Consider the following 15,707-nt stretch of genomic DNA (forward strand, 5'->3'; position numbering starts at 1 on the left):
TTTCCCTAATCAGATCCTGTGACTTGTAAAGCCAGATTCTTCAGAGATCTCTGGATTTTGTATTTGTAATTGAAATATAGCTTTCTCTCTTTACCTTATGTCCTTTACATAATTTACTTTAGAGCAATGTCCTTTTTGTATAGACATAGGAAGGTAGTTGATGCTATGCTCTTGTTACTTGAAAGTTAATTGACACTGAATATTATTTACTCCTGGGCAGAGTCTCCTGCCCCCACGCCTGGCTGTCCTCACGGGTTGAGCTTCACTCCCCACCATGAGCAGAGCCCCGACAGCCGAAGACCTCCAGAACCAGCCACAACCATGCTGAGACCACTCTCCACATGCATGAAGGTACTGGCAGAGGAACAAAGGCATGCGGGTCCTGGGGCTGAGATCTACAAGCCTGCTTGGTTTGGGGCTGAGCATCTTCCACCCAGATCCTCCATCTTCCAGTAGGCAAGGGTCACACCCACCAACTGCCCCCTGGTGCTGTGCAATCCCATCAATGGCCAAGACCCAGAGACTATAAAATCCAGCTCCGGGAAGTGCAAGTCCGCATTTGCGGCCACACAACATCTTACTCTCTCTCTCATTCTTACTTTTGGACAACCTGGCAGGTTACCGAATGTAACCTGCCCACACGGCAGAGTCTGGCAAACTCCCCGTGGTGTACCCAATATGCCAAATACCAGTAATAATGATGGGTCTCATTCTCCTAATCCTGACAGAGCGTCGAATATGGCACTTTGAAAATCCCGGGATTAGGGTGAAGGAGACGTTACTGGTGCCTGCTCGAGGCAATCGACGAACAACAGGATGATCGTGATCGTGATTATTTGCTCCTGGACATCTATCATACTTACACAATTTAAGCCTCAGTTGCTCTTAGTTCCTATCACCTCAAAAGAAAGGTTCCTTGGATGGACCCAGGACAAGTCATAAGATACCCTGGCATCTAAAAGAGACCGGCCACGCACTATAAAACCTCTAAGTTAAGAGTGTGGTCATGAAAAGACTAGCATGACCCAAAAAGAAGTAGTTGGATAAGGAATCTGATGGGGTTAGGAAGTTCTAATCTGGCCTGAGGACTGTAGTCTGGGATCTATAGCGAGATGTCCCCAGGAGAACCACCCTTTAAGCTTAATATATCTCTTACTGTGTCTATACAAAATGACTAATATTATTAAGAAGTAAATTTAAGATGACTGTTTAAATGCCTATGGACTAAGGAACGGAGAAATATGCCCTTTAGAATTCAGCCCTTGGGCAGTTTCCTGTAGGGTGAGATTCAGTCCTATAAGAGCTTTCCAGGAAGGAAAGGCTTTTCATATATTGATTGCGCTGCCTCACCTATGTGTAATTTCTACCCCCAAACTGTGATGTGTTTGCTCTTAACTAAGGATGGAAGTTGGGAATGGAGCAGAGTGAAAACTGGATGGAGAGATTGAAATGAGATGGCATGTGAGAGATTGGGAGAACAGGAATGTGAATCTGCTATGGAGATGGGATTGGAATAAGTGGTGACTAACCACCAAACAACCTGCCCCATTCCCTCACCATCAGCCAGCTGGAGTGGGGAAGTGGCACCTGGGACGCGCCCACATACTTTTTGAACACACTGTTTGCCTCTTTGGAGGTAAATGGCTTGCCACTTTATTTCCAGTTGTTTAAGTTGGGGGCATTGTGAGGGTCTGTGTAGATTACAGTTATCATCAGTAGAATAGAAACAGAGACGATATGATTACCAACTGCTTTCATGGCTGTCTTCCTCACTGTTGACCTTCTTTCTTTTCCTGTTAGTGTCTTTATCTAATTTTTGCTGAATCATCCTAGCACAGTGGTAGGACATTTGCCTTGCATGCAGCCAATATGACCGACCCGAGTTCAATTCCTCCGCCCCTCTCGGAGAGCCTGGCAAGCTACCGAGAGCATCTCGCCTGAACGGCAGAGCCTGGCAAGCTACCCGTGATGTATTCCATATGCCAAACACAGTAACAATAAAGTCTCCAATGGAGACGTTACTGGGCCCGCTCAAGCAAACCGATGAACAATGGGAGGACAGTGACAGTGACATCCCTCTCATCTGACTTCTGTGATGTCGTGGACCCCATGTTTCTGTCTTTATTTCTCATTTTCTCTTATGCTTAGCATTCTGATGGTTCTGCCTGGAGTTCACTATAAGTTATTTTTGATAACACCAATATCTGGATCTGTGAATCAAACTTTTCTACGAGAGAGTCAAAATTGAATCATTATTTCTCTGTCATCTCTGTCTCAAGTTGTCCTGAATGATATTATAATAGAACACATAATTTATCCACTGAGGCAGTTGAACGCCACAGTGTGTTTTTCTATGGCATCCTTTTGTGTGGCTGCCTATGTGCTATTAGTTTTATTTTTATCAATTGCATTCATTTATTATTTTCATGCATTCTTAAACTTCTGAATTGGCCTTTACTGCCCCACAAACTGTTTCTATAACATCTCAAAATATCTTCTTGGTTTTACTCTTCTCCAGTTTAACCACTGTGATCTCTCCCTGTTCTAGTATAAATTATAATTCTAAAATAAAATTAAGATGCCCGTGCTCCACTTATTTAAACATTGCAATGGTTCTCTTTATGTAGGACTGGCTGTTACTAGTTTTCCTTCTTCAAGCCTCATTTTAATAATTTAATCACTATCATGAGTAGTCCATCATTTCCTGCTCAGATTATTCTTAAATATTATATGCTTCTTCTGGAGAACTCTTTATACACCAATGACTCAGATAAACACCTAGCTCACAGTAAATGAATAAGAAAAATGCATCAAATATAAAAATAAGTAATAGGTAACAGATACATAAATTTGTTTGAAACACTTAAAAACTTAATTTAAAATTAATTGTTATTCAAGTAGTGCTGTACTATAAAAGTGCTAATAGGTTTTAGGTCTATATCCTTGAAAATCTATGTCTACTCTCTCTGCCCTGATTTATGCACCCTCCCCACTGTTTCTAGTTTTTCAACTTTTCTTCTATTAACCATTTCCTGGCCTCATGGTTTAAAATCTATTATTGTTTTATTTACTTTTATGTTTGAACCCTAATCAAACAAACAATAGGGACTCTGTGATTAAGCTGAGCTCTGCTTTTGTGATTAAGAACAGAATGGCTCAGCACAGAGCAGCTAACAAACAGGTTGTCCGGGTTTATCTTTAATTTAGCTAACACTATCTTGGGCATAGATTCTGAGAAAAACAGGAGCAGAAGTGATGTGGCAGAACCATAAATGGCCAGGCCATAGGATAAAGCCTCTAAGGAAAAAGGGAAGTCAAGTTGGGCAAGCAAGGCAAGGAATCAAGGAATGTGAGTTATATGAGGATGAATAGACCAATGAAAGGAAAACATAACTCCAGGGTTCTGGGGAGGAGCAATCCAAACCAATCCAAACCAAGGCAGGAGGGTATGAGTCCGATTGAGGTTATGCTCACAGGAAGACAGGGTCACCCCCTTTGCAGAGGATCCTGATAGACCTGCATGTGTGCTTGGCACAAATAAAGAACTTCGCTCGCATTTTCGTAGTGTTTGTGTTTTTCTGCGGGCTTATTTCACTTTAGTAATATCCTCTAAGTCCACCTATACTGCTGCAAATCGATATTGCTATTTATCTTTATTTATAGCTAAAACACATACTATTATGGGGTTCAAGAGATATAACAGCTATCTTTGTATTATAGAGATAAATAGGGCTCTTGCCTTGCATGCAGATGACCCAGGTTCGATTCCCAGCACCTCACATGGTCCTGCCAAGAGAGATTCCTGATCACGTAGCCCAGAGTAAGCCCTGAGCATTGTTCTGTATGGCTGAACACCTTCTCAACATTTCATTATATATGTATTACTGTATCAGTGTCATCCCATTGTTCATCAATTTACTCGAGTGGGCACCAGTAATGTCTCTATTTGTCCCAGCCTTGAGATTTTAGCAGCCTCTCCTTACTTGTCTTTCCCAATGACTTGGAGGCTCTTTCTGGGTCAGGGAAAGAGACCTGTTATAATTACTGTTTTTGGCATATTGAATACGACATGGAGAGCTTGCAGGTTCTGACGGTGCAGGCGGGATAGGGATACTCTTGGTAGCTTGCCAGGCTCTCTGAGATATATATATATATATATATATATATATATATGTATATATATATATATATACATATATATGTAAATATATTTCTTTCTTTCTATGATATGTTGCCTACTGTCTGAACCCCATCAAACATGGTGCAGTAATACATATTATATATGTATAAAGATAAAATATATTTGTATTTGTATATCAATTATACAAATAAGTGTATATGCAACAATTCTTGACCATTTCATCAGTTCATGTGCATAAAATTCTTTGGTTTTATTTCTTGGTTTCCTTTAAGTTCTTGTAATAATATTGCAATAAACCCAGGAGTTCATATGCCCGTTCACATTTGAGTTTTTATATATTTCATGTAAATACAACAAGGGGGAATTGAATTCTATGCAGTGTCTAATTTTAATATTTTGGTTAGTACTAACACTGCTTTCCACAATGGTTGCACCAATTTATTTTTTTAGTCAACAGTGAATTATGTGAAATAAACTTCTCACATCCTTTATGACAGTTGCTTCTTTTTTGTTAAGATAATAGTCATTCTCATAGGTATGAAATAGTATTTCATTGTTTTAACTTGTATTTCTCTAGTAAATGATAAAAAATTACAATCCCCCACCTTTGAGTAGCTAGACAGTTACACCCACCAACTATCCCCGGGCCATGTAATCCCAACTATCCAGAGACTATAAAACCAAGCTCCCCAAAGAGAACAACACAGAGTCTCCTGCCCCTGTGCCTGGCTGTCCTCAATGGGGCCCCTTGGAGGGTGCAGGTTGAGTTTCCCTACCTGCCTCAAGCATAGCCCCGGCAGCTGAAGACCTCCAGAGCCCAGCCACAGCCTGCTTAAGATCACTCTCCACATGCTCCCACGAGCCTCACACATGAAAGAACTGGCAGAGGAACCCAGGTGTGCGGGACCTGGGGCTGAGATCTCCAAGCCTGCTCGGATTGGGAATGAACCTCCTCCACCCAGATCCCCAGATTCCAGTAGCTAGAAAGCTACACCCACCAACTGCCTCCGGCATCATGTAATCCCATCAATGGCCAAGACCCAGAGACCCTGGGAGCTTGGCCAAAACCAAGCTCCCAGAAGTGCTGGGACACATTTTTGGCCATGGGACCTCTTATTCTCTAGTTCTCGCTCTTGAAGAACCCAACAGGCTATTGAGAGTATCCTGCCCACACAGCAGAGTCTGGCAAGCTCCCAATGTGATGTCGGTGGGCCCCACGGGTGACTTATGTGAAGTGGGGAGGAGAAAGACGGCCACTTTCTCCCCACCCGCCTCTGCCACCCGGAACCCTGGGTAGGCTAGGACCGGTAAAGTCTGCAGTGAGCACCTGCTCGGCACGGGCCTAAGCCCCGCCAGCCCCACAAGGTGGCCATCAAGCCACACCTGAAGTCCGCTTGATCTTCTCAGCACGGGAGTTAATCCCCGCCACCCGATTGCTCGGGGAGTCACGGACTCAAGCTGGGGCGAGAATTTGCTCCTTGCAGGAAAGGAGAGACCAGTCCCAAGCCTTACCCGAGGTTTCTGGGGTTCTTGTCTCGCTCGCAGAAAAGAATTTCAGGAGTAGACGAGCAGTGAAGTAACAGGTTTTATTTGGAGGCTTTTGGAGAGGGAGAGAAAGGGATAAGCAGATAAGCGGGGGAATGGAGAGTAAGAGAGAGAGAGTAACACGTCCAGAGGGAACGCGGGCTTCTCCGAGGGTGGAGAGAGCACCAAGTGGGCTCTCGAGCTGGTTCTTATAGATCCTTCTGACTCGGAATGTTCTGGAATCTCCTTGGGGCTGGGTCGCTGGAGTCAACTGGATTGAAAGGGGGTTCGAGAATCATCTGACTTGGAATGTCCTGGAATCTCCTTGGGGCTGGGTCGCTGGAGTCAACCGGATTGAAAGGGGGTTCTCAGAAAGGAGGAATTTCATGGGGAGGAGGCCCATATCTTCAGGGTCTGGGGATGGTCTTATCAAGTCCTTATTCTCTGTCTCCACAGGGTGGGTTGGTCCTAGAATTCTTCTTCTATGAGACTTTGTTTCATTGCAGAGAGCCTTTCCCTATCTACCTGCCTACATCAAATGGAGCATTCGATATGCCAAAATCCAGTAACAATGATAGGTATCATTTCTGAAAGAGCCTCCAATGTGGCACTTGCTAAAATCTCAGGACTAGGACGAATGGAGATGTTATTGGTGCTTACTTTAGGAAATCAATGAACGACAGGATGACAGTGATACAGTGAAAAGTACAATGTTTCCTACCTTTTTAAATTTTTCATTGAATTAGAATACCAGGTTCTTTCCTTTAAGTCCATGATTATTTTTATAACTTAAGTGAATGCCTTGTGAACTGCATACAGTTACTTCTGTTTTTGTTTTTGTGGGGGGTGGGGCGGGGGTCCCAGGCAGTACTGAAGAGGCACCAAGAATCAATGTCAGGAATTCTCCCAGCTCAGAGACCTCCAGTGCTATCACTGGTGATGATCTGGGACCAGGTGGTAACAAGGATCAAGGTCTGCTGTATGCACAGCATGTGCCTTAACCTCACTACTATCTCTCAGACAATGCTATCTACCCATTTCTTTGGGTGAATTCCATACATTTATTTACATTAAGAATGATTGTTGATCTGTGACAGTTTCCTACTACCATTTTGACATTTTTAATGGCTCTAATGTTATTTTTTGTTCAACGTTCCCTGAACATTGCTTCTTCTTTATGGATGTCTCCTGACATATATTAAGATATATTCTCCTGAATCAAAGATGCATTTCTTCCAAATTCCTTCACTCTCCCAGTGTCTAAGGCTGGACTGGCTGTCCCAGTGTCAGTGTCATCTGTGTCTCCACTTCAGACTCCGGCCTCCATGTGTCAGCCTCTACCCACTGTTCATATGGAGAAGCCTGAATTTCCTGTGCCTTCTTTTTATTGCACTTGTCCCTAAAGTGCAAGGAGTGATTTAGTCTTGCCTTGTGTATTGGGACTCTCAATGCCCTGTTATTATGTTGTTTCAATTAGCTGCTTCTCTTGCCATCAACGAAAGGAAACCCCTCTATTGTTATTTTTATCTCAGAAATTCCTAAATTTGGAATTTTAAATAATTCAGAATGACCCCCTTGCTGTCTTACTAAGATAAAAGAATGAATATATCTTAAGGACATTAGTTTTATTTAACCAGAAGAGTAAGTGTTAGAGAACTTGGTGAAAGTAACAGTCTTTGGTGAGAACTAAGATAGGACAATACTAGATTTCTTCTGCTTATTTGTTACCTTTGTAATAAATTAAAAGAAAGTTTTTGACTTGGTTAGAGTCTGATATACTCAAATTAAGGCAAATATGGTTGATTTTTTTTTTGAGTGGGGGCCGCACCTGGAGATGGTCAGGCTTTCCTCCTGGCTCTGTGCTCAGGAGCCACCCCTGGCGGTGCTTGGGGGACTTTTGAGAAGATGGGATTGTGTGCAAGGCAAGGGCCTCCTAGCTGTAATATCTTTCTGGCCCTCAAATGTGGTTCATAGTTAAGTCATTTTTTAAATTATTTTTTTAAATGAACTTTTTGTTCTTCTAAAAAATATTTAGTTGTCATTATTCAATATACATATAAAATAAAAATCTGTATTTTTTTAACAATCTGTACAATACTTAAGCTTTTTGTCTGATATTCTAAATCAAGTTTGGCCTGAAAAAATCGTTGCTCATTTTAAGTAATTTAGACCATGCATTTGAAACAATTATGTGTTTACTCAGTTTCTGAAACCTGGTATTACAAATAACTCTTGGAATTGAAGCAAGATGGTGGGGGTAGTGCAGGGGATGCTTTATTTAATGAAAAGCATGCTATACAAATATCAAAACTATTATTTCAGATAAGGCATGTAAAAATTGGTTAGATCTGACTCAAATATGAAGGAAATAAACTAATTTTGATTCAAAAGCTGCAGACTTTGCGTAGTTGTGAAATAAAGGGTTCTCGGGGTTGTGGCCATAGCAACAGAATGGAGGGAGCTGAGCTCTAAGTGCCCTTGTGCTCCGTCACTGTCATGTTATAGATCTCGTATCTGGAGGGGAGATGCTGGCAAGTTGGTAGGAAGAAATCACCAACTGAATTCTATGCCATCATTTCAATCTGTCTTTGATATAATTAATGGCTATGTTTCTCATGTGACCTATCTGGTTGCAAATTAGAGCTGTTTCTGATTTTAAAAAATGCAAATTTAAAAAAAATTTAAAAAATGCAAACTTAATTTTTTCTGTTTTAAAATAAAATATTTTGCAAAGGTTTTCCTCAAATCATTGTGTTTCCACAGAGGACTCTGATTATTCTGACTTTACCATAAAGACTTTTCTGTCATTCTGCCCTCTCTCCCTGCCTTGGCTAATTCCTTAAGAGCTCCATACAGTAAAATCTCATCAAGTTAACAGATAAGCACAACAAATGGTGGCACAACACTTTACTCAATGTAGGGTAGATACTGAGGAGACACAATAGCTTTCAGAGTTTTGCCTAAAGCTCCTATTATAAAATTGGATTCACTCTTTTTGAATGGCTCCTTAAAGCGATAGATGTTCTAAAACAGAATTTTAATTTAGTCTTTTCAAGAGTGAGCTCTTACTTAGCCTTTACTATTAACTCCCTTTTTCACCATTATTTCAACAATAAATATGCAACAAAATCTTATAGATTAGTTGTTAACACTGTTCATGACATTAAAGGAAAGTTGGGAACATTAGAAAAGTAGAAGAATAAAACAATTGGAAACTTTAATGTGAGCTTTATACAAGTACTGTGTATTCTATCACCACTTTTTCATTATATATTATACATTTAATTCTCACTGAACCAATAGAGGAGTATTATCATCTTTATATTGCAAATGAGGACACTGAAACATAAAAATGTTTGCTAGATTATGAAAAATTCAAAAGTATCATGTCAAAACTAGGTCAATTACCCAGATTTTCACAATTTTAAAAGTTGGTTCTCTTAACTGCTTTATTGACTTTTAACACTGGATTTGCAGAAAGCCAAAATGTCAGATTAAAATTATCATGACGCTTCTGAATAATTTATTTTGGCTACCCTCTTTTTTATCAGGCCACATTCAATTAATTCAGTCAGTAAATATTTATTAAATGTCTACTGTGTGTCAAATGATATTCTACACACTTGGAATTTTTGTGAACAAGACAAATTAGCCCTCCAAACATATCGACTACAATTTATTAGAGGATAAAAGTCAAATAATAAAACAAGAAAATAAACAAAACCATTAGAGCTCGTGATTTATTTTCTGATGGAGGGATAAAATCAAGTGACAGAATATACTTATAAGTAGGTGCATACAATGATGAGGGTGTGCTTTTGAGGAAGGTGAGGTCATTAGGGCAGGATAATGAAGGAGGCAGCTACTTTGAGATGTGAATGATGTAGCAGAATTGCCTGCTGTTGATGAAGCTGGAAGATTATTGAGGTAGAAGTTCTGAGGGAGGAGTACAGATAGCATGTTATAGAATTTGAATGAAGGTCAGTATAAATCAGGAAAAGTGAGGAATGAACAAAGTGTGATTGTTACAATGCAACAATGGGAATTTAGGGCTCTCAGATCATAGAGAATAAAGCAGACACACCTTAGAAAATAGAATTTATTCTCAATGTAAAAATATGTAAGACTTTATTGTGGCATGCTATTTATGCCTTTAAACAGTCAGTGTGATTGTTGAATGAAAAATTAATTGCAAGGGATAAACAAAGCAAGTGTACGAATGAAGTAATCCACAGAGAAATATGTGTTATCTGGATTAGTTATGATTGTGATTTGTGTGACTGAGGTTGGTGACTGAGATACTGAGGAACATTGATAGATTAGGTGACTTTGGTAGATTGAAAATGGAACTGTTTTGAATACAAAGACTAGTTCAGGAATGAGGACTTCTCTCTAATGGTGATTGTCATTGACCAGACAGATAAATGTGACAGGGGGCTAAAGGCAACTGAGTAAAGAAAACTACGGAGTTGAAAGCAATGAAGAGCAGTCTTTTGAGATTCTAGCATAACACCCAATTATAAGCAGTTGTGCCTATGGTCTTCAGAATAATATTTAAAGTAACACTTGGACTAACACTTGGAAAAGTGTTACCTAGTTACCTAATTACCTAGTTTCTCTCAAATTCAGGTAAAATTATCCATGTTGAAAGCTTACAGATTCTTGCCACATAAACTCATTAAGGACTATGATCCAGAGCTCAGAAACAAATATCTCAAAATAGAGCAACAGGAAAGCAACACACTGCAGAAATGCCTCCAGACCCCATGCCTGCTATCTTATCAAGGACATCCCCAGGAGGGTGGGTGAGCCTCCCCACCTCCCACAATAGAATCACAGAAGCCACATATCTCCAGAATTCAATTACACATGTCATGCTCACAGCCAATTTCCACAGGCTCAAACAAGCCTCATCTATGAGTGAATCTGCTGAAAAACACAGGTTTGTGGAATTTGTGACCGAAATCTCCAGGCTCTCAAGGAGTCAGGAATGGGCAATATCCCCCCATATCCCTCTTCTTCTGGGAGCCTGGAAGTCACACCCACGAACTATCTCTGGTACCATATAAGCTCATTAAATGCCATGACCCAGAGATTCACAAATAAATCTCAGAAGTTAGAGACAGTGGAGCAACATTCCGCAGAGTTTAACGAGAAAGAAGGAAGAGACCCAGACCTTCATTCAGACCTCAATATCACCATTCATTTAAAGAAAAAAACTTAAATCAATCTTAGCTGTGTCACTGTACTTCAAATTTTAGTATTCCTGGAGCACATGACCGTGAAAGACATCTCAAACTCTACACCAAGAGAAGGGGTTAATGGCTCTGGGGTGAAATGCCATAACTTCACGTACTTTTCTCTAAGGAAATTTTTTGGCTCATTTTTAGTGGATTACTCATAACAAGCAACATAAACTATTTAGGTCCTGTTTTGAAGCAAGGTTTGGGGGTTGGGGTGGAAACATTCGAAATATGGTGGTGGGAGGCAAGGTGTAATGGGGTGGGATTAATGTCGGAATTTTCAATGTAATAAATTGTTGTGAACAGCTTATAAAATTAAGTTAAAGCTGCAGTAGAGATTCAGGACCCCTGAAGGTGGGCTGCTAGAGTTGGGGAAAGGACGTGAACAGTCTCTTTCAGATGTTGCAAGAGGTCTACTTTATTCCATTTTTGTGTCTATATTTATATGTTAATTTTCTTGGTACGCATTTAACTTATGATGCATACCTGCATTACAGCAGGAAATTAGGCAAGAAGCTTTCTATCTTGCTTAGTCATCCTGAATTTGGCTTCAACAGTTGTGGTCATACAGTATTTTAAAAATATAATCAGCACAATTAAAATACACAAGGTCCAAAACATTCAGCTCATGAACTGCATCAGAGCAGTACAATACTTTCCTCATATCTGATTGTGGCTTCATTTACTCTTTCCATTCCAAATCCTAGGGCCTTTTACTAGATCAGATAGGGCTATCACGATACAGGGTCTCTTCATTTTTTCTCGTTAAACTGTGACCAGCTCTTTTCCCACCAAGGATTCCAGGTTCTAGTCTGCCTTAAAATATTATTTATATTTATTTATATTTAACAAACACCACAATGACCTACTGTGCCTTTGCCAAAGGTTCAATGTGTCATATTTTATATGCTTTCCATTTATTTCAAGAGACCTATTTCCCTGGGCGGTATGCCCCCGTTACAGGCAGAGGCTTATCTGGGGCTGTTTGTACTTTTCCTCTGGGTGGGTGCCATATTTTGTTATTAATCACATAAGTAGGGCAGTTGGTGGGTGTAACACCTACCTAATGGAAGATGGGGATTCTGGGTGGAGGAGGCCCAGTCCCTATCTGAGCAGGCTTGGAGATCTCAGCCCCAGGTCCCGATGCCTGGTGTCCTCTACCAGTTCCTTCATGAGTGAAGCTTGTCTGAATGTGTGGAGAGTGGTCTTAAGCATGGCTGTGGCTGGTTCCAGAGGTCTTTGGCTGCCGGGGCTCTGCACGGGGCGGGGAGGGAAACTCAACCTGCCCCCCTCCAAGGGCCTCTGGTGAGGACAGCCAGGCATGGAGGCAGGAGACTCTGCTGAGATCTCCATGCTTGCTTGGATCGGGACTGGGCCTCCTCCACCTAGATCCCCCATCTTCCACTATGTAGGCGTTACACACACCAACTGCCCCTGGCACCATGTAATTCCAGCAGCGGCCAAGACCCAGAGACTATAATACCCAGCTCCCAGAAGCGACATTTTATTATCTAGTTCTTACTCTGGAGAAACTAGCAGGCTACTGAGAGTATCTTGCCCTCACGGAAGAGTCTGGCAAACTCCCTGTGGCATAATCAATATGCCAAAAACAGTAACAATGATGGGTCTCATTTCCCTGACCCTGAAGGAGCCTCGAAAGTGGCACTTTCTAAAATCTCAGGGCTAGGATGAAGGAGATGTTACTGGTGCCTGCTCAAGGAAACTGATGAACAACAGGATGACAGTGATACAGAGATATAAGTGGGACCATTTTTTAGTCATTCCTGTGGGTATAGCACTTCTGCTAATTTGGGTTTCATGTAGGGCTTTTTCTGTTTCTACTTTTGTCTTTTATATTCAAATAACTTAGTATATTTGGGGTTTCTGTGTATCCATTAGCCCTCTTTTCTCTAAGCCATTCGTAAATTACCTAACCGACCTAACTGGTTATCTCCTGATGAGTGTCTAATGTGGGCTGAGTTTCCAGTCATTATTCTCCTAGAATTCTCAAGACTGAACATACAGACTAAGAACAACGCACACATTATGAGTATACTGCTTCTGAGAATTGGGGGGAGGGAGAATTGGGGAGGGGGAAGATGTCGTTGTCTAATTCCAGGAAGAAGCATTCCTTGAATGTCCTTTTACCTACATGGACCTTGTCACATGGCAGCACTGGCAGATGTGGCAAAAAGAAAAGCTTACTGATTTAAAAATTCGATTATTCAATGATCTATGAAAGCATCATTTTGGCCCCTCAATCAATGCATAGGTTTAATTACTTATAATCTAAATTATAAAACATGATATATTATGTATCAGAATACTGCTTAACGTCTGCTTGATTCCTTATTAAATAGCTGCTGAAATTCTCACTGAATACAAGGTTTATATATCTGTCAGAGATATAGAATGCCTCCACTTTATAAAAATTACTTTTCTTTCTCCTTGAGGTAAATTGTATATTCTTGTAAACAATATAAAAATGTTACCTGTGTTCCATATGGTAAAGAAAACATCTCCAGTACAGATTGTTCAACAAGACAGTCATATTTTTTCAACCCTATTTTAATTGCTATAATGTCAGCCTCAGAGCTCATTAAGTGTTTTAAAGCACCATATCTTGGGTGTAAAATATTTTTATTGAGAAAATGAATTTTCCTGCCATGAGAATAGCTTCCTAATTAGAAAGCATATACCATTAGTATGTGTATATCACATTAAACATACACTCTGATGAATTGATAATTCATCTCAATTTCAAATTATAATCATTTTATTACCTTTCAGTAAGAAGGAAACCTCCAGTGAAAGGAGAGAAGTGCCAAGATGTTTTGAAATATTGAACTGTTCTGGGCTCTCTGAGATTTCCTTGACAGTCATGGTTACTTAGCTGGTGGATAATAATTTGATAATTTCTCATTTATCTATCAGCTGATTGACATTTAAACTATTACCTCTTTACCTGACACACACTAAGATGCTTATATAACAGATGGAACATCACTTTTCAATCAACTGCCCCCAATGTTACCTTTTCCAAAGACATTTCAAGAGAAATTATATTGTTCATCATTAAAATAGTCTTCATTCCTTCCAGATGCTATGGCAGTCTTAAAAAGACCATGGTCTCTATATCACTGCAGATGGAATAATGCCAGCAGAGAATGATCAGCTGCTCTTGTCAGAGTCAGCAGTTTTAGCACTATATAATACATTGGCCTTCAAATTTTCTTCATTAAAAACTCTCGAAGTTTAATTTAGTCAATGGTGTGGAGGTTAAAGATCTGCTGGTAAAGCACTCATCATTATCAGTGATTATTCATCATCACTTTCGAGTCGGCAAATTTCACTTTTGGAGATTTTCTGTGCTAAGGAGAATTAATGGGAGCTAGTAAAGCATGATCAGAAGCTCTGGGCCACATCTTTAAATCTAGAGACTTAGAAGTAAAGCAAGACAATAATGTGATTGGTACAGCATAAAGCCTAGTTGACTGTTGTGACTGGTTGTGGCTAGCATTTTATGTCTTAATTCTGAGGTATTTGCAGGCTTAGATTTGGGATTATTACTATAGGCTGCCAGGGCCTTGGCACCACCTCACTCTAATAACCTCCTTTTTTCAGTTATTCTGAAAAAACAAACAAACCCTTCCATCATGAGTGAGGAGAAAGTTGTCTCCTAACAGGAAGGTTTTTCTAGTGCTTCTAAATTCTACCTGTTTACTTTCTCCTTGATGATCAGAAAGTGACTCCTTCTAAGTAATCAATAAGAAGTACACAAAGATACAAGCACAGAAAAAAAATCAAACAATGGATACATATGTAAGCAGTCTCAGGCCCTTCCTGTGTTTCCCTGTACTTTTGTATATTTCCTATCTCATGTAACAGTTGAAAATTCTTATATTTCAATGGGAAATTTCCCTGCCTTTTGCATTCAACCTGCGTGGTATGGAATGTGGGACCCTTGTATTCTTTCTGATCTGTATGTGAACTGCAACTCTATGCCTTGATTTCAGAATGACAAATTAGGAGCAAAGGAGTAGAAAATGCACAATTATTTTGGTCATTAGCATCACTAGGAAAATACAGGAAACCATAAGTAGGCTAAATTACTGTTGTTTTAATGTTTTCCTTGTTTGCATCTGTCCTGGTTTAGAAGGCTCCCCTCTGTGTGAGAAACTGCATTGCAGCTCTTGGTGCAATAAATAGCTCCATGCAGGACTGAAATTTAAAGAGCTCTCTCAAACAAATCTTTTATTTTTAGGAGTGGAGAAGCAGGGGTTCTATAACACACTTAGTTGGGATAAATGCAGGATATTGAAAGCAAGGCAGCACATAGTATCATGATGCTAAGAGAAGCGTAGCCAATGAAGACAGACCCAGGGACTTTAACTACAGAACTGAGTTTACTGACTGGTGTGCTGAGGTGCTTCAGGAAGGAAGAATATCCAAAGGGAATAAAAGGCAATGGTGGAGGGTCTTTGGTACAATGATGGTGACTAAGGTGCAGTAACTTTGCATACTGAAAGAAAAAATGTTAACACCACTACAACCATGCTATTGCCTCAACAGCAAATTTTAAATGTCTATGTAACTGAATATAGAATAGAATGAATATAGAATAGAAGGGCTCGGGAGGTATGAGGTATATGCACTATAAGCCAATGGCTCTGGGGAGATGATCAGAACCAGACAAAATTAGGAGACATGAGCTCAAAGACATAAGACACTTACAGGGGGTGGAGCGATAGCACAGGAGGAAGGGCGTTTGCCTTACACGAGACTGACCTGGGTTCAAT

The sequence above is a fragment of the Sorex fumeus genome, unplaced genomic scaffold, assembly GCF_029834395.1.
Source record: "Sorex fumeus unplaced genomic scaffold, SorFum_2.1 ptg000131l, whole genome shotgun sequence".
NCBI classification, from domain to species: domain Eukaryota; kingdom Metazoa; phylum Chordata; class Mammalia; order Eulipotyphla; family Soricidae; genus Sorex; species Sorex fumeus.